At 51.3% G+C, this 16,575-nt stretch overlaps 1 protein-coding gene across 2 annotated transcripts in view; it reads left to right on the plus strand.

Annotated features, from left to right (window-relative positions):
- Positions 1-16,575, plus strand: part of uggt1 (UDP-glucose glycoprotein glucosyltransferase 1) — a 278,967-nt gene that overhangs the window by 8,106 nt on the left and 254,286 nt on the right. The window lies entirely within an intron of this gene.

A 16,575-nucleotide genomic window follows, 5' to 3' on the forward strand; every position in this document is an offset into this window, starting at 1 on the left:
CTTTCTCGTCCCCGTCCCCGCAGTCTTCTCGCCTCCCGCCGCAGTCTTCTCGCCTCCCGCCGCCGCAAGTCTCTCGTCCCGTCCACCGCACTTCTCTCGTCCGCCGCAGTCTCCGCCTGTCCGCCGTCTTCTCGTCCCCGTCCGCCGCGTCTTCCTCTGTCCCCGGTCCCCGCCGCCAGTCCTCTTCTCTCTGTCCGCCGCAGTCTTTTCTCCCGCCGCCGCAGTCTTCTCGTCCCCATCCGCCGCAGTCTTCTTGTCTCTGTCCGCCGCAGTCTTCTCGCCTCCCGCCGCCGCAGTCTTCTCGTCCCCGTCCGCCGCAATCTTCTTCTCTCTGTCCGCCGCAGTCTTCTCGCCTCTGTCCGCCGCAGTCTTCTCGTCCCCGTCCGCCGCAGTCCTCTCGCCTCTGTCCGCCGCAGTCTTCTCGTCCCCGTCCGCCGCAGTCCTCTTGTCTCTGTCCGCCGCAGTCTTCTCGTCCCCGTCCGCCGCAGTCTTCTCGTCCCCGTCCGCCGCAGTCCTCTTGTCTCAGTCCGCCGCTGTCTTCTCGCCTCTGTCCGCCGCAGTCTTCTCGCCTCCCGCCGCCGCAGTCTTCTCGTCCCCGTCCGCCGCAGTCTTCTCGCCTCCTTCCGCCGCAGTCTTCTCCTCTCCCGCCGCCGCAGTCTTCTCGTCCCCGTCCGCCGCAATCTTCTTCTCTCTGTCCGCCGCAGTCTTCTCGCCTCTGTCCGCCGCAGTCTTCTCGTCCCCGTCCGCCGCAGTCTTCTCGTCCCCGTCCGCCGCAGTCTTCTCGTCTCTGTCCGCCGCAGTCTTCTCGCCTCTGTCCGCCGCAGTCTTCTCGTCCCCGTCCGCCGCAGTCTTCTCGTCCCCGTCCGCCGCAGTCCTCTTGTCTCTGTCCGCCGCTGTCTTCTCGCCTCTGTCCGCCGCAGTCTTCTCGCCTCCCGCCGCCGCAGTCTTCTCGTCCCCGTCCACCGCAGTCTTCTCGCCTCCCGCCGCCGCAGTCTTCTCGTCCCCGTCCGCCGCAGTCTTCTCGTCCCCGTCCACCGCAATCTTCTTCTCTCTGTCCGCCGCAGTCTTCTCGCCTCTGTCCGCCGCAGTCTTCTCGTCCCCGTCCGCCGCAGTCCTTCTCGCCTCTGTCCGCCGCTGTCTTCTCGCCTCTGTCCGCCGCAGTCTTCTCGCCTCCCCGCCGCCGCAGTCTTCTCTGTCCCCGTCCGCCGCCAGTCTTCTCGTCCCCCATCCGCCGCAGTCTTCTTGTCTCTGTCCGCCGCAGTCTTCTCGCCCCCGCCCGCCGCAGTCTTCTCGTCCCCGTCCGCCGCAATCTTCTTCTCTCTGTCCGCCGCAGTCTTCTCGCCTCTGTCCGCCGCAGTCTTCTCGTTCCCGTCCGCCGCAGTCCTCTCGCCTCTGTCCGCCACAGTCTTCTCGTCCCCGTCCGCCGCAGTCCTCTTGTCTCTGTCCGCCGCAGTCTTCTCGTCCCCGTCCGCCGCAGTCTTCTCGTCCCCGTCCGCCGCAGTCCTCTTGTCTCAGTCCGCCGCTGTCTTCTCGCCTCTGTCCGCCGCAGTCTTCTCGCCTCCCGCCGCCGCAGTCTTCTCGTCCCCGTCCGCCGCAGTCTTCTCGCCTCCTTCCGCCGCAGTCTTCTCGCCTCCCGCCGCCGCAGTCTTCTCGTCCCCGTCCGCCGCAGTCTTCTCCTCTCCGTCCGCCGCAGTCTTCTCGTCTTCGTCCCCCGCAGTCTTCTCGTCTCCTTCCGCCGCAGTCTTCTCGCCTCCTTCCGCCGCAGTCTTCTCGCCTCCCGCCGCCGCAGTCTTCTCGTCCCCGTCCGCCGCAGTCTTCTTCTCTCTGTCCGCCGCAGTCTTCTCGCCTCTGTCCGCCGCAGTCTTCTCGTCCCCGTCTGCCGCAGTCCTCTTGTCTCTGTCCGCCGCAGTCTTCTCGTCCCCGTCCGCCGCAATCTTCTTCTCTCTGTCCGCCGCAGTCTTCTCCTCTCCGTCCGCCGCAATCTTCTCGTCTTCGTCCCCCGCAGTCTTCTCGTCTCCTTCCGCCGCAGTCTTCTCGCCTCCTTCCGCCGCAGTCTTCTCGCCTCCGTCCGCCGCAGTCTTCTCGTCCCGTCCGCCGCAGTCTTCTCGTCCCCGTCCGCCGCAGTCTTCTCGTCTCTGTCCGCCGCAGTCTTCTTGCCTCTGTCCGCCGCAGTCTTCTCGTCCCCGTCCGCCGCAGTCTTCTCGTCCCCGTCCGCCGCAGTCCTCTTGTCTCTGTCCGCCGCTGTCTTCTCGCCTCTGTCCGCCGCAGTCTTCTCGCCTCCCGCCGCCGCAGTCTTCTCGTCCCCGTCCGCCGCAGTCTTCTCGTCCCCGTCCGCCGCAGTCTTCTTGTCTCTGTCCGCCGCAGTCTTCTCGTCCCCGTCCGCCGCAGTCTTCTCGCCTCTGTCCGCCGCAGTCTTCTCGCCTCCCGCCGCCGCAGTCTTCTCGTCCCCGTCCGCCGCAGTCTTCTTGTCTCTGTCCGCCGCAGTCTTCTCGCCTCCCGCCGCCGCAGTCTTCTCGTCCCCGTCCGCCGCAGTCTTCTCGCCTCCTTCCGCCGCAGTCTTCTCGCCTCCCGCCGCCGCAGTCTTCTCGTCCCCGTCCACCGCAGTCTTCTCCTCTCCGTTCGCCGCAGTCTTCTCCTCTCCGTCCGCCGCAATCTTCTCGTCTTCGTCCCCCGCAGTCTTCTCGTCTCCTTCCGCCGCAGTCTTCTCACCTCCTTCCGCCGCAGTCTTCTCCTCTCCCGCCGCCGCAGTCTTCTCGTCCCCGTCCGCCGCAATCTTCTTCTCTCTGTCCGCCGCAGTCTTCTCGCCTCTGTCCGCCGCAGTCTTCTCGTCCCCGTCCGCCGCAGTCCTCTTGTCTCTGTCCGCCGCAGTCTTCTCGTCCCCGTCCGCCGCAATCTTCTTCTCTCTGTCCGCCGCAGTCTTCTCCTCTCCGTCCGCCGCAATCTTCTCGTCTTCGTCCCCCGCAGTCTTCTCGTCTCCTTCCGCCGCAGTCTTCTCACCTCCTTCCGCCGCAGTCTTCTCGCCTCTGTCCGCCGCAATCTTCTCGCCTCCCGCCGCCGCAGTCTTCTCGTCCCCGTCCGCCGCAGTCTTCTCGTCCCCGTCCGCCGCAGTCTTCTCGTCTCCGTCCGCCGCAGTCTTCTCGTCTCTGTCCGCCGCAGTCTTCTCGCCTCTGTCCGCCGCAGTCTTCTCGCCTCCCGCCGCCGCAGTCTTCTCGTCCCCGTCCGCCGCAGTCTTCTCGCCTCCTTCCGCCGCAGTCTTCTCGCCTCCCGCCGCCGCAGTCTTCTCGTCCCCGTCCGCCGCAGTCTTCTCCTCTCCGTCCGCCGCAATCTTCTCGTCTTCGTCCCCCGCAGTCTTCTCGTCTCCTTCCGCCGCAGTCTTCTCACCTCCTTCCGCCGCAGTCTTCTCGCCTCCCGCCGCCGCAGTCTTCTCGTCCCCGTCCGCCGCAATCTTCTTCTCTCTGTCCGCCGCAGTCTTCTCGCCTCTGTCCGCCGCAGTCTTCTCGTCCCCGTCCGCCGCAGTCCTCTTGTCTCTGTCCGCCGCAGTCTTCTCGTCCCCGTCCGCCGCAATCTTCTTCTCTCTGTCCGCCGCAGTCTTCTCCTCTCCGTCCGCCGCAATCTTCTCGTCTTCGTCCCCCGCAGTCTTCTCGTCTCCTTCCGCCGCAGTCTTCTCACCTCCTTCCGCCGCAGTCTTCTCGCCTCTGTCCGCCGCAGTCTTCTCGTCCCCGTCCGCCGCAGTCTTCTCGTCTCCGTCCGCCGCAGTCTTCTCGTCTCTGTCCGCCGCAGTCTTCTCGCCTCTGTCCGCCGCAGTCTTCTCGTCCCCGTCCGCCGCAGTCTTCTCGTCCCCGTCCGCCGCAGTCCTCTTGTCTCTGTCCGCCGCTGTCTTCTCGCCTCTGTCCGCCGCAGTCTTCTCGCCTCCCGCCGCCGCAGTCTTCTCGTCCCCGTCCGCCGCAGTCTTCTCGTCCCCATCCGCCGCAGTCTTCTCGTCTCTGTCCGCCGCAGTCTTCTCGTCCCCGTCCGCCGCAGTCTTCTCGCCTCTGTCCGCCGCAGTCTTCTCGCCTCCCGCCGCCGCAGTCTTCTCGTCCCCGTCCGCCGCAGTCTTCTCGTCTCTGTCCGCCGCAGTCTTCTCGCCTCCCGCCGCCGCAGTCTTCTCGTCCCCGTCCGCCGCAGTCTTCTCGCCTCCTTCCGCCGCAGTCTTCTCGCCTCCCGCCGCCGCAGTCTTCTCGTCCCCGTCCACCGCAGTCTTCTCCTCTCCGTTCGCCGCAGTCTTCTCCTCTCCGTCCGCCGCAATCTTCTCGTCTTCGTCCCCCGCAGTCTTCTCGTCTCCTTCCGCCGCAGTCTTCTCACCTCCTTCCGCCGCAGTCTTCTCCTCTCCCGCCGCCGCAGTCTTCTCGTCCCCGTCCGCCGCAATCTTCTTCTCTCTGTCCGCCGCAGTCTTCTCGCCTCTGTCCGCCGCAGTCTTCTCGTCCCCGTCCGCCGCAGTCCTCTTGTCTCTGTCCGCCGCAGTCTTCTCGTCCCCGTCCGCCGCAATCTTCTTCTCTCTGTCCGCCGCAGTCTTCTCCTCTCCGTCCGCCGCAATCTTCTCGTCTTCGTCCCCCGCAGTCTTCTCGTCTCCTTCCGCCGCAGTCTTCTCACCTCCTTCCGCCGCAGTCTTCTCGCCTCTGTCCGCCGCAATCTTCTCGCCTCCCGCCGCCGCAGTCTTCTCGTCCCCGTCCGCCGCAGTCTTCTCGTCCCCGTCCGCCGCAGTCTTCTCGTCTCTGTCCGCCGCAGTCTTCTCGCCTCTGTCCGCCGCAGTCTTCTCGTCCCCGTCCGCCGCAGTCTTCTCGTCCCCGTCCGCCGCAGTCCTCTTGTCTCTGTCCGCCGCTGTCTTCTCGCCTCTGTCCGCCGCAGTCTTCTCGCCTCCCGCCGCCGCAGTCTTCTCGTCTTCGTCCCCCGCAGTCTTCTCGTCTCCTTCCGCCGCAGTCTTCTCACCTCCTTCCGCCGCAGTCTTCTCGCCTCTGTCCGCCGCAGTCTTCTCGCCTCCCGCCGCCGCAGTCTTCTCGTCCCCGTCCGCCGCAGTCTTCTCGTCCCCGTCCGCCGCAGTCTTCTCGTCTCTGTCCGCCGCAGTCTTCTCGCCTCTGTCCGCCGCAGTCTTCTCGTCCCCGTCCGCCGCAGTCTTCTCGTCCCCGTCCGCCGCAGTCCTCTTGTCTCTGTCCGCCGCTGTCTTCTCGCCTCTGTCCGCCGCAGTCTTCTCGCCTCCCGCCGCCGCAGTCTTCTCGTCCCCGTCCACCGCAATCTTCTTCTCTCTGTCCGCCGCAGTCTTCTCGCCTCTGTCCGCCGCAGTCTTCTCGTCCCCGTCCGCCGCAGTCCTCTCGCCTCTGTCCGCCGCTGTCTTCTCGCCTCTGTCCGCCGCAGTCTTCTCGCCTCCCGCCGCCGCAGTCTTCTCGTCCCCGTCCGCCGCAGTCTTCTCGTCCCCATCCGCCGCAGTCTTCTTGTCTCTGTCCGCCGCAGTCTTCTCGCCTCCCGCCGCCGCAGTCTTCTCGTCCCCGTCCGCCGCAATCTTCTTCTCTCTGTCCGCCGCAGTCTTCTCGCCTCTGTCCGCCGCAGTCTTCTCGTCCCCGTCCGCCGCAGTCCTCTCGCCTCTGTCCGCCGCAGTCTTCTCGTCCCCGTCCGCCGCAGTCCTCTTGTCTCTGTCCGCCGCAGTCTTCTCGTCCCCGTCCGCCGCAATCTTCTTCTCTCTGTCCGCCGCAGTCTTCTCCTCTCCGTCCGCCGCAATCTTCTCGTCTTCGTCCCCCGCAGTCTTCTCGTCTCCTTCCGCCGCAGTCTTCTCACCTCCTTCCGCCGCAGTCTTCTCGCCTCCCGCCGCCGCAGTCTTCTCGTCCCCGTCCGCCGCAATCTTCTTCTCTCTGTCCGCCGCAGTCTTCTCGCCTCTGTCCGCCGCAGTCTTCTCGTCCCCGTCCGCCGCAGTCCTCTTGTCTCTGTCCGCCGCAGTCTTCTCGTCCCCGTCCGCCGCAATCTTCTTCTCTCTGTCCGCCGCAGTCTTCTCCTCTCCGTCCGCCGCAATCTTCTCGTCTTCGTCCCCCGCAGTCTTCTCGTCTCCTTCCGCCGCAGTCTTCTCGTCTCCGTCCGCCGCAGTCTTCGTCCGCCGCAGTCTTCTCGTCTCCTGCCGCCGCAGTCTTCTCGTCCCCGTCCGCCGCAGTCTTCTCCTCTCCGTTCGCCGCAGTCTTCTCACCTCCTTCCGCCGCAGTCTTCTCGCCTCCCGCCGCCGCAGTCTTCTCGTCCCCGTCCGCCGCAGTCTTCATGTCTCTGTCCGCCGCAGTGTTCTCGCCTCGGTCCGCCGCAGTCTTCTCACCTCCTGCCGCCGCAGTCTTCTCGTCCCCGTCCGCCGCAGTCTTCTCGTCTCTGTCCGCCGCTGTCTTCTCGTCTCTGTCCGCCGCAGTCTTCTCGTCTCCGTCCGCCGCAGTCTTCTCGCCGCAGTCTTCTCGTCTTCGTCCGCCGCAGTCTTCTCGTCTCTGTCCGCCGCAGTCTTCTTGTCTCCTGCCGCCGCAGTCTTCTCGTCCCCGTCCGCCGCAGTCTTCTCCTCTCCGTCCTCCGCAATCTTCTCGTCTTCGTCCCCCGCAGTCTTCTCCAAAATGTGTTCAAAGTTCTTCCAGAGGTGAAATTTGAAGCTCTGTTTCACAGATGACTCTGCCAGGATCCTCACAACACTTTTTTGCCTCTCTGGTTTGACTGGAAGTTGACTGATGATTGGGGAGGATACCAACCAGGGAGTGGTCAGTGGACAGCTCTGCCTGTCTTCACCCAAGAGTCCAAGACATACAGCCACAGATCAGATGGGAAACAACAAAGTCTACCATAGAACTGTGGCCATGGTGTCCTTGTGCTATGAGCACAAATGGACACCTGTATGCTTGAACAAGGTGTACATTATGGACAGTCCATGACGAGCACAAAAGTCACATAACAGTACACTACTCGGGTTTAGATCAGGGTGGCCGATCCTCTCAACCACAAGCCTCCAGGTCTCACTGTGAGTGCCCATGTGAGTGTTGAAATCCCCCAGCAGAACAAGGAAGTCTGTTGGAGGGACACTCTCCAGCACCCCTCCAACAGCTCCACAAAAGGTGCCCAATGTGAACTGCTACTTGTTGGCTTTTCTCCTTGGTAGGAGATTAGCCAACCTACTGCCTTGCTGGCGAAGCCACTTGGAAACACGTGATCTTAAATTTCCGGCATTTCTGCTTTCAGATTGAACTTCCTCAATGGAAACATCCACTTCTTCAACATCATTGCTTTCATGATGATGTGGCTCAATTTGAACATGTTCTGAGCTTTCTTCAGAATCCAATTCTTCTGATGTTGAACACTCAGAAATTCTCTCTAAAGGTGGCACGTAATTCTCCAAATTTAAATATCCCCGGATGGATGATCTCCTAGAGGAAATAACCCTCCTGTAATAATTTTTGAAGAATTCAATGTCATCTTCTGTGAGAATTTCTGAAGAAGATTGTTTTTCTGAAGAATGCTCAGAAACTTCTTCAAAATGTGCCACAACATTATCAGCAGCTGTGTCAGAAGAAGGGATTTCCTTTGAGGCGACGTCCGTATCTGCAGCGTCCATGCCATCAAAATGGTCTGCGTAATTCTGAACTCCGTCTTCTGAGTTTCCATCAACAGAAGAAGCCTCTTCTACCAATGGATCCTCATAGACTGGTTCTAAATTTATCGCATCTTCCTGGCCGTCACAGCTCGTTTCAACGGCCAGGTCCATTTTGTCAAGGGGAACATCGACACTTGTACAGACATCAGTGTCTGCGTCCCCTGGACAAGTTTCCAAATGGAGTCCACAGATGCTTTCCAAAGCCACAGGATCTTCATCAGTAAAAGTTGCCAAACTTGTCAAGACACCCGAAGTGCCACTGACAAGGTTGGCAGAAGCGTCCATGTCACTTTGGTCTTCATCTGCGTCCTCAGGGCTTGTTTCTAAGTCCAGTTCGCATCTGGACACCGTGGCAAGATCCACGGTGTCTTCAGGGGTAAAATCAGGTAAAGGTGTCAATACCCCTGAAGCGGCACTGACAAGGTTGGTGGAAGCGTCCATGTCATCTTTTTCTTCATCTGTGTCCTCAGAGCAAGTGTCCCAATTCATTGCACAGATGGTCTCCAAAGCCACGGCATCTTCAGGGGTGAAACTTGTTAATCTCGTCACAACACCTGAAATGCCACTGGCGATGTTGGCGGAAACGTCCGCGTGGCTTTGGTCCTCTGGAATTAACTCCTCAAACCCAAAATATCTCCACCTAATATTTTCTTCGCGGTCTTCGGCAACTTCTTCTTTATGATGACCAAGAAGTTTCTCCATTCCTTTTGAGGCTAAGTAGCCCAGGCCCCAACCGATTGTTAGCATCATTTTTAAGTTGAAAGGGTGTGAAATTCTCTGTACGTGGATCCTAAGGCAGCTGAAGGGCAAACTGAAAATTCTTGTATTCCAAATGATAATAATAATCTTTTGAACCTTTATGACATCATAGATGAGAACATTGGTGGCATGATGATGTCAAACAACCTGTGTCAGGTTCTTGTTTGTTTTAGTTGCTATGGAAACAAGGAGTACTGTCTACTGTCAATAAAAAAATGCATACGTAGACATCTAAATCCGTGAATGTATGTCAATAAATGTGCATAAATTTAAGTTTTGTATTTGTCCTGTTTTTCAACTCATACATAAGTGTAAAAATCAAAGATTTTACCTATGAAAATACCCATAAACAAACAAATTAGTACAAGTGTTTATAGAGTATTTTTTCAGAAGTTAAACACATCAGTCACATTTAGAAACTGTCTCTAAGCCTCTGCTGGATCTAATTTTTACAGTCAGTGAGGAGGATCTCAGAAATCTCAGAAAAGTTTCTTGGAAATTTGTTAGATTGAAAAGTTGAAAGGTGTTAATTATAACATGTCAAATGACAGAGGGGCTTAAAAACTAACCAAATATTCAGTTTGGTTATTTTTTAAAATTATATATATGTGCACACACACATTTAAAATTTTGCCCCCCCAGAGGTAGTCCTGACCCCCCTTGCCCCCCCCTCAACTTTAAAAGTCTAGCTCCGCCACTGGAAATAAGAGCAAAATATATGCTTTAATAAGAAATAGAAGAATGAGGGCCCGCACCGTGGCAGGCTACGGAGCCTACAGCATGCACATACATACATACATACATGCATGCATGCATGCACGCACGCACGCACGCACGCACGCACGCACACACTCAAGGTTTCACTGGTAAATCAGGGACAAAACCATTATCATCAGTGATCCCAGCAAAAAAAAAACAGACCTCTTTCTAGAGACCCAATACGCCTTCTGGCAGAGCTTCACCTCATTTACAATATTAATCCTATAGTGAAAGCCTCCACATGATGGAGTGGAACCATTTAGCAACGACCAGATACTGTAGATTGAACTGCACTGCAGCAAAATGCTGCAATCACTCTCCTTGGATCTCCTGCTGCTCCCCTTTTTAGCCGTAACGCTACAATAAAATCATGAACAGAACAGCCATGGTGCAGCCCAAGTTCTCAGCTGAGAATAATTAAAGAGTTATAAAAAGTGTAGATTTGCATGCTTTTTTTTATTGCAACAATCTGACATATTAAAGAGGGTGGTAGCTTTAAACAGCAGGACACACAGCTAGAACAAAACACATTTCAACAACAGTAATGGAAAAAGAAAAAACGTTCAGGAAAATCTAAGCAATCCTCAAGCATTTTTCTGGACCAAGGTTATTTTAGTATTATTTTAGGAAACACTAAAATAAGATTAGGAAACGCAAAACGGATTTACAAATGATTGACATGCAGCTATAAAAGACAAACGTTTCCTTTGCAGCAATGAAAACATTCGACAAAGGATACTCATACACCTGAGTGGTCAGTCCATCTCAGTGCTGCACCTCCATTTAGCTCAAAAATTGTGAATTTGAAGAAATCTTAAAACATTCAATGTTTTTGCTAATGCTTACCAACTTTACGCAGGAACGATTGGTCCGATTTAATGTCGTAGCATCCTCTTTCATACAGCGTCTGGAAATATGTGGCATCCATATAAACCTTTCAAGCATATAATGTGTATAACTTTTAGACATTCCCTTTTTATCATACTTTGTTCTCAACAAAACACAATACCTATATGCTAAACATTGTAAGTCAAATTACCTCCAGAAAACACAGAGAATGATTGCATGCTTTGTCACCACTTACACTAAAATGTATTTTATTTATTCAAAATTGGCTGCACCTCTGACAGGTCAGAGTTAGAAACTCAGAATGCACGGCATACACACGGAATGAAAACCTTGTGTGACTTTGCTAGTGTCTTTATTTACGCTGGCACGAGGGACGCCCTGGACGGGACGCCATTTGACCAGAGGTTGTGGGGCGAAAGCGGCACAGAAGAGAGAAATGACAGTGATGGAGGGGGCAAAGATAGAGGAATGACAGGTAATCCATCAGGAGGATGACTGTCATTATTCAATTACCACCCATCCTTAGCTCTCTTGATAGCCGTACACACACACGCTTCTCTACTCTAACACATTTGCAGTGAGAATTTGCAGTGGGTTGCGTGGGGGGGGGATCCTCTTACATGAGGTGGGTGAGTGCTCTGTGGGTGGCGAGGTGAAGCAGGATATGGGACTTGGCTCCAGTTTCTTATACGCTTTTAGTGCAACAGACCCTTAAATCTCTGGTCCTCCTTCCTACATCTCTCATCTCATTCCTTCCCTCTTCCCATTGCCTTTCACATCTAACCCATTCACCATGCTTCCTTCATTCCCTCCCTCGTCTCGTTCCACACAGTTCATTCAGGCTCCTTACCCCTGAGATGATAAGGGACATAGAGAATGATTAGATACCAGTGACACCAGGCTTATCGCTCCACTCCCACACTGCTCTCCAGATCCTTTTGCATTATGAAAACCAAGCAAAGCAAGAAAACACACACACACATACATGCATGTGAGGCTCATGGGATTTGCTATACATGTTTATGGGCTCTGCATTATGGAGCATGTTGCTTCTGTAATGATGCATGTGTGGGTGTGAAGCAATGGAGACAAAGATGTTTATTAATATTATTGGTTCTTGACAATTTGTGTAGTTTTGCGCAAAGTTGTGGATGTAGATTGATAGGTAAAGCTGCTTTTGTACTTCTCTTTAGATCCTTTGAGAATATTTGTTTTGTCTGGAATAAACTTCTTGTCTCGTCAGGAGCTTTGTGGAAATGAGCAATCATTTAGTCACAAAATGAGCAATGAAAGCATCTGTGAATGCTTTGACTTTTAAGCCACGCCCCTTTAGTCCTGCAAACCCAGCTGTGTGCTCTGAAAGCATGTTTAACGCTGAAGAACAGACTGATCTCTCTGATGGCGGATTTCATGTCTGAAAAGGCGTTTTATTACCTTTTGCCTCATTTCCATGCCATGTTAACAAATTTAACTCTGTTATAGCATCTGAACATCGTTTTTATGTTTCTGACATGTGAACCAAACTTTTTAGACCTTCAAACTCATCTTTGGTTTTGGCCAAAATCAAAATCATTAACACTCTTAAAAGGCCAGAATATATTGATAAAACTTATTCACAAACTTACAATATCAATGGATTCTTAAAATTAAATTAAATACTATTGAACATCTTTTCAGTCCCTCCAGGATTTCATGATTCTTTTTGAGATTTTTTGCAATAAAAACCAAAGTGTTTGTGGTAATTAGTTGGAAGTATTTATGATATTTGCGCTTATTTATGGCGGTAAATGTGACTTTTTATTACTCATGGACAAGAATCTGACATCAATTAAGAGTGAGGCAGCTGTTACAAGTAGGAAAGTTTTTTACAATTTTTGCGAAAAATGTGCAATAAACTCCCAATTATTACCACAAAACAGAGCGTGAATTTACACAATAATTCTCAAGAAACTGGAGGGACTGATAGATATAATTTGACAGTAAACGGATAAAAACTGCATTGATTTGTTAACATAATATTTAAGCACACTTAGTGTTTAATCTAGATTTGGCCTCGAGTTTGACACGCATTTTAGACCATAAGCTGGTTCCTCAAAATAATCTTACAAATTGTTGTCAAAGCTAAAATCATTCCCTTGTGATGGCTTCTTTCCTTGAAGCTCTTTAGTTGCATAGAAAGAAGCCTTGTTGTGTTGAAGGACACAGACTGGACTGAACTCTCAGAAACAAAAGTGCAGGTTCTGATCCAGTCACACGGTCTGACCGACCTCTGAAAGCTGCAGCTGCAATGAACAACCGTGGAATAGTTCATTATACGAAGCGATCTATTTTGAGTGAAACTCTGCAACCCTCTGGCGTGTGTTTTAGCCGTCAGCAACATTTTTTTTTCTGGTTTCTGAGTTCAAAGTAAGTAGCTACTCCGGACAGATGCAGGAAGCTCCGATGTTGAAGAGAAATTCCCTAAAGGTGACCTCCCGGCTGGCCGAGCGGCTTTCAAGAGTTATCCCACTGTTGTTGGTGTTTCTAAACGCACGGCGTCTTTCACTATCCCCATCGCTGGAGATGTGATACCAAAACATGAAAAACCCTCCAACATCCAATCAACCTTTTATTTACCTCGTAGAATCATGATCATTTTTAAGTAAAAGTTTTTCTTGTGATCAAATCTTACTACATACATTTTATGAAGATGGGAAGTAAAATTATTAGACCTATATGTTATTAGTCTGTCAAATTGTATTTTTTATCTTCAGAAACGACCCTTATTTTTGCTAACATCCTTTTTTTCCACTTCTAATCATCTGTTAGACTCTCCTTATTGCCTCCCAACCCAACTCCTCTTTATTCTCATCTCCCTTCGGTTCTCTGTCTGGGATTTCTCCCATTTAGCCCATTTAGGGGTTTCATCCTGGTTAATCAGCAAACAGAAGGAGAAGTTGTGAATGAAGTCCTGGATTTTCTGTTACAGTTTCAGCATTGTCTCTGCGTTTGGTTTTAGCAACGGCAGCAGAGGACGCGGATAAAACCCATTCAGTCCATATTGGCCACACTTTCAAATATCCAGCAATTAAAGTCAGAGAAAGAGGAATGTTTAAGAGATTTTTTCACTGGCATTTACCTTCAGGGTGTTTCACTCAGTTCGACACTTCTCCCTTCGCAGTAGAGGATGGTTGTTTATAATGTGGCCAATTTCTGGTGAGATTCACGTCGTTGCAATCGAGCTAACGCATTACATCCGTTACAAACTTTAGTTACTGAAAAAATCAGATCCAATCGTTTAAAACTTCAAGAGTCCACGTCTTTTTACCAGGCTAATCGTCTGTGCTCTCCTCTTCCTTTCTTTCTCTATGCAAACTTCTTTCTCTGCATTTCTTTCCTTCTAATGCTCTTTATCCATCGAATGTATTTCCTTCTTTCTTCTCTTATCCTCATGCTAACCTCGGCCCGCCCACTTTCCCCATCTGTTACTGCATCCTCTCATCTTTTCGCCATCTTTTTTTTAATGTTTATCCACTTTTCCCCCCTAACTTTTGCATTCATCTGTTCCTCTCCTCATCTCCATTTCTCTGTTCCTCTTGATCTTTTTCTTTTCATTGACGTTCTCTCAGAGCCGTATGCAGATCCTTTTGAAGTACACACAACATGTACTAGCAAGTAACAGCGACTTGTTTTAGTCGGAATAAAACTATGTTCATACATGTCAAAAGATTAGGATGATTAGGTCTAACATTAGAGTGCAAGCTGCTAGTTACAATTTTAATTGGATTAAATATTTAAATTTTTAAATGACTCCAGTTGCGTTGCAGGCTATTAGATTTATCTCAGGACAATTAGACGATGAAATTGAATCCAGTATTTTTAGATCTTTTGTTAAATATTTAATCATGTTGAGGCAAAGTATTTGAAGGAAAATAAATTAATAAATTAATAATAATAATAAAAAAAACGGACTTATTAACTGATTTTCATTTTGCAATGCTTCCCCAAATAATGCTGGACTCTTTCACATCTTTTCTGATTACAGCAAAAACTTCTATGCATATTATTTTGAGTTTTTTTTTTAAGATAGAAAAAGAATGAGAGTGAAAACGTGTGAATTAGAAGGAAATAAAAATAAAAACCTAAAAAGTTTGGTGCACATTTGCATTCAGGGCTCTCTACTCTGATATACATAAACAAAACTGATGCAACAAATAGCCTCTTATGTTGCCTAATTAGGACATAGTCCCATCCTGTTTGTATTTTAATCTTGTTATTAATGCAACATTATGGCCTCAGAGAACATTAGTGAATAAACAGCCTACGAAGCACACACTTTAAGGAAAAGTTAAATTGATCCACACTTGCAGTCTCATGCTTTTGTTGTCATTTTCTTGTTTTGATAGTAAAATTGATGCATTTTAGGTCATTCTGAAAATAAACTCTTTCAGAGGCTACAAAAACCAGGGGCTGTCACTTTTGAATCTTCAACCAGACGTACAATGTAGTCGGTTTAGATCAAAGCCTTGCAAAGACCCTGGAAAAAAATGTCCAAAATTTAACCCGGTTAAAAATCTACGCAAAGACTTTCAAATTACCATTCACACACGCACACACACACCCACACGCACACACACGCACACACACGCACACACACACCCACACGCACACACACACACTCTCAGTCCCATCTAGCTAAGCTTGAGGTACTTTTCAAAGAAGAAAGGGAAAAAGGTTGATTCTCCACACCCAGAAATGCGTTGACTCAGAGTCACTGACACGAAAAACTTTTTGGGAGTCGTAAAAAAAAAGCTTTCACTTTCACAACTTTCACAACTCGCTCCTTAATGTTGGTTCCGTCACATAAAATCCCAATACAAATACGCTGAAAAGGAAAAGTTGCACAAATGGATGCTGTATCCATTTAGGACACACACACACACAGTCAGAATAACATTTAACATCTATAGTTTCCTGGAGTTCCCAGTGAGATCCATTAATTCTGTGTCCCTTGTACCTTCAAAGAGTCCTTTCTCCTGCCTCTTACTTCTGTCCATTGCCTACTTTTTCAATTACTTTCCCCTGTGTTCCTTCTACCTGCTCCCTTTTCCATTTGCTTTTCATCTACCTTTCTTTTATTCTTTCCTTGTACTTTTTTCTCTCCCACGTTTTTGTTTTTTTTCCTCGGTGCCTCTGTCCTCCTGCTCCCTGTCCTGGTTCCCTCTGTCTTGCTCTCTCCCAGCCTCTCCTCCGTGGGGCAGCAGCTCTGTAATGTTGTTAGGACATGCTCTCATTAATAACCCACACTCTGAGAGTCTTTGCTAGTGGAGCGTGAATCTCTCATCCGTTTGGGGACGAATAGAGGGTGTTGTGCTGGGTGTGTGTTGGTGAAGGGTGTACGCGTAAAAGCCAAAAAAGTAGAAAAGAAAAGAAATCACTGTCATGTGAGAGAGACATGATGTTTTATGGCATTGCTAAAAGCATGCTGGATCAGTTTGAAGTTTTCCCTATGCAAAATAATATATATATATATTACGTGTTTGAAAACTGCGCGAACCTTGGGCCCGGTGAATCGTTACTTGCGAAAGATGGCCAGAAAAGTTGCGTGCAACAGAGAGAGCATCTTGCAATCCTCCAATTACGTTGTAGGATCTGAGAGAGGGAAGCTCCGCTGCCTCATAAAAGAATCATTTGTGACCGTCCATGTCTGAACCTCATTAAGGAGCCGGGAGACATTTGAAGCAGTGTCACGGATAAACATGAGAGCTCAGGTGAAGGCGGCTGTCCGGCAATTAGCGGCGATGGGGGGAGGGGGAAGGAACTTAAGAGAAGTTAGTGAAAGTAAGTGTGACTTTAACAAGGTCATGTGCGTGAATGTGTGAGCGAATGTTAGATTTATGCTCGGTGTGCCACCTCTGTCTGCTCCTGCACACCGTAACAAGTCGACAGGTGTACGGGCCGGCATCCCGGACAATGACTAATGCAGCGCTAATGGTTGAACTTCCCCCCCCCCTCCCCCCAACATACACACACACACACGCACACACACCCCCACACACGCACACACACACTTGGAAAGAGAGAGGAGGAATGCATTGTACAGTGAGTGTTGTCTAACCTTAGCAGTGCATCGAGCTTTGAAGCCAAAACAAAGAGGAGAAAGAGCAGAGGATGGAGGGAGGGTGATTAAATAGTCTTGTTAGTCCACAGAGTGGTTCAGAACATTAAGAGCTGGGCCATTCATCAGTATAATGCACACACACTCACTATGTATACGCTCATATTGATTGGGCATGTTCGAAATGTCTCTCTGGTCGGCGAGTCTGGGAATTCTCATCGGACAGCGGCCAGCAAAGACACATCCAAAAATTCCCACATGCACACACACACATAAACATAAACCTTTTACTTCCCCAACTCGCTTTCTCTCAAACAGATTAATTTTCCATCACTTACCCCTTCTGTCACGAGTGTGAGCGCTGGCTCATTAAAACTCTCGAAACTCCCTCCCACACCTCCCCCATCAGTCTCTCCCCTCATAAGTGGACAGAGCTCTCCCATTCTACGGAGGCGGAGATGGTAAGTGAGAAAATAAA

The sequence above is a fragment of the Poecilia reticulata genome, chromosome 22 (assembly GCF_904066995.2).
Source record: "Poecilia reticulata chromosome 22, P_reticulata-male-v2, whole genome shotgun sequence".
In the NCBI taxonomy this organism is placed as follows: domain Eukaryota; kingdom Metazoa; phylum Chordata; class Actinopteri; order Cyprinodontiformes; family Poeciliidae; genus Poecilia; species Poecilia reticulata.